Source organism: Echinops telfairi, unplaced genomic scaffold (assembly GCF_000313985.2).
Source record: "Echinops telfairi isolate 266 unplaced genomic scaffold, ASM31398v2 ScPeMD7_9;HRSCAF=40, whole genome shotgun sequence".
Taxonomy (NCBI): Eukaryota; Metazoa; Chordata; class Mammalia; order Afrosoricida; family Tenrecidae; genus Echinops; species Echinops telfairi.
The window spans coordinates 62098514-62101232 of record NW_022103906.1 but is presented as its reverse complement, the minus strand read 5'-3'; positions in this window follow the sequence as shown (position 1 = coordinate 62101232).

Here is a 2719-nt window from a genome sequence, read left to right as displayed (position 1 = left end):
CTTCTGGGAACAGGGCTGTAAACTAGCCAAGGATTCTGTGTGCATTGGTAAAAGCGGCCCAGACAGACATCCCAAAGGATCCATTTATTTCCTGAATGCTTATAAACCAAATTGTCACCCTCTGTTCCTACTAATCCCATCCATCGACCTGTTGTCTGCTTACTCAATCATCCTTCTTACTCCCGAAAATGGATGTCTTCCAAGACTTTCCAATTGCTTGAAGTAAATGTCCCCTTCCATCTGACAAAGACATAATTTCCTCTCTATGTAGCATTTCCAAACCTCTTATTCATTAGGTTTTCTTTGAATATTTGTGTGTGTGGCACTTACACAATTTCAAGTTTCCTCCCCTGTGAATGGTCTATCATATGTACTAGTTTTGCCTATGTGTGTGTGTGTAAAGATTTTATTTTCATCGGTTTTGACTGTCCTATTAGTTGATAATTCCTGAAGGAGCAACTACTAATAAGATAGCTATGAGTTAAACTTGACTCAATGGCATTGATTTAGTGCCATGTTACACACCCATAGACCATTCCATGAATAGTTGGCTGATTTATATCACACCAAGGACGATGTAGCCCTAATTCTACAATCAGGATTAATCTGATTTACAAAATATAAACATTCCCAATGTTCTGTGATAACTAACAAGCTCATCTTGAGAATGCATCCCTTGACATCTGATGATTGAAGTTAGTAGACATGTGGCCATGCTGTCCTGAAGTGCTGCGGGCCATCTCCAGGGAGAATTCAAGTGGCACTCTTCACAATGGAGACTGATAAGGAGAGGTCATCCAATTAGTCCCCATGGCTCCAGGCAGAACGATAGCTAAACTGTCATCAGGTCTTAACAATTTTCAGAGAAAGAGTTCCTACAACACCTGACACTGGCCAAACCACTGCCTCACAGCACCTATGTCAATAATTCTTCCTCCTGCTGGAGCTCACCAAAATAGACTTGTTAAAAAAAATTTAAAAGCACTTATTTTCATTTTAAAGTGATAATAAAATAACATTCTTGACTCAAATGTATAGTAATAACATTGAGTCAAGATGATGAGTATAAAACCAAACATCCATCTAAGCCTCCCCTGGTGCTCTGTATTAATTCATCAAATTAATGAAAAGAGCAGTTTTCTCATTCTAATCTCACCTCCATGGCTGTAAGCTAAACTAACTATGCATTGTGCTATTGTGGCTTATTTTGGTTCAACTGTCTTCTATTCTACCTTTTGCTATTAATTTAATTAATGTCTATGGAACACCCCTTGTGAAAAACCCCAGTGGTTGGCTCTGGGATTTTAGAGGTATTAAAAATGCAACTCTTATCATCAAAAGTCAAGTCTAGAGGGTAAATGTAAAATGTTCTTTAAGGATTTATTTTCAAAAGTGCTTAGTAATATTTAATATACACATTAAGTAGCAGAGAATTCTATCTTGCAGTGAACATCAATTTATTCCTGTCAATCTATCTATTTCTTCATTCTTCTAGCAAATATCAACTTTCATATTTTTTCCAGGACTAGAAATAAGGCCATAATAGTATATATGTGTGTATGTGTGTGTGTGTGTGAGTGTGAGTGTATATGTCTGTACATGTATAGACATATACTCTTGTGTATGTAGATGTATATATAGATATAACATAGATGTTACTCCTCAAAGCAATATACTCACTTTTCAACACTTTAGAGAGGTCTTGTGCAACAGGTTTACCTAATGCAAAGTATCTTTTGATCTCCTGACTGCCCCTTTTAAGATCATCGACTGTAGATCTAAGCAAGATGAAATCCTTGTCAATTGCAACTTTTTCTCCATTTTTCATGCTGTTTCCTATCGATCCAGTTGTGAATATTTTGGTCTTCCTTACACTGAGTTGCAATCCATAGTGAAGGCTGCAATCCTTGTTCTACATCAGCATGTGCCTCAAGTTTTCCTAGCTTACTGTAGGTTGCTAATAAGCCTTTCTCCAATCCTTATGCTGACTTCTCCATATATTCTAGCTTCTCTGATTATTTGGTCAGCATGCCGTTTGAATAAGTATGATGGAATCATACAACCCTGATGCATAGTTTTCTTGATTTTATTTTTTATTATTATTTTTAATCATTCTATTGGGGGCTCATACAACTCTTATCACAATCCATACGTATATCCATTGTGTCGATCACATTTGTACATTTGTTGCCATCATCAGTTTCAAAACATTTTCTTTCCACTGGAGACCTTGGTATCAGCTCCTCATTTTTTTTCTTCCTCCCTTTCTCACCCTCCCTCCCTCATGAACCCTTGATAATTTATAAATTATCATTATTTCTTCATGTCTTACACTGACCAATGCCTCCTTCACCCATTTTTCTGTTGTCCATCCCCCTGGGAGGGGGTTATATGTCAAATCATCGTGATTGGTTCCCCTTTTCTCCCCCCACCTTCCCCTTCCCCTCCTGGTATCGTTACTCTCATTATTGGTCCTGAGGGGTTTATATGTCCTGGATTCCTTGTGTTTCCAGCTCTTCTCTGTACCCGTGTACATGCTCTGGTCTAGCTGGATTTGTAAGGTAGAATTGGGGTCATGATAGGGGGCAGGAGTAAGCATTAAAGCACTAAAGGAAAGTTGTATGTTTCATCAGTGCTATACTGCACCCTGACTGGCTCGTCTCTTCCTTGTGACCCTCTGTAAGGGGATGTCCAATTGTCTACAGATGGGCTGTGGGTC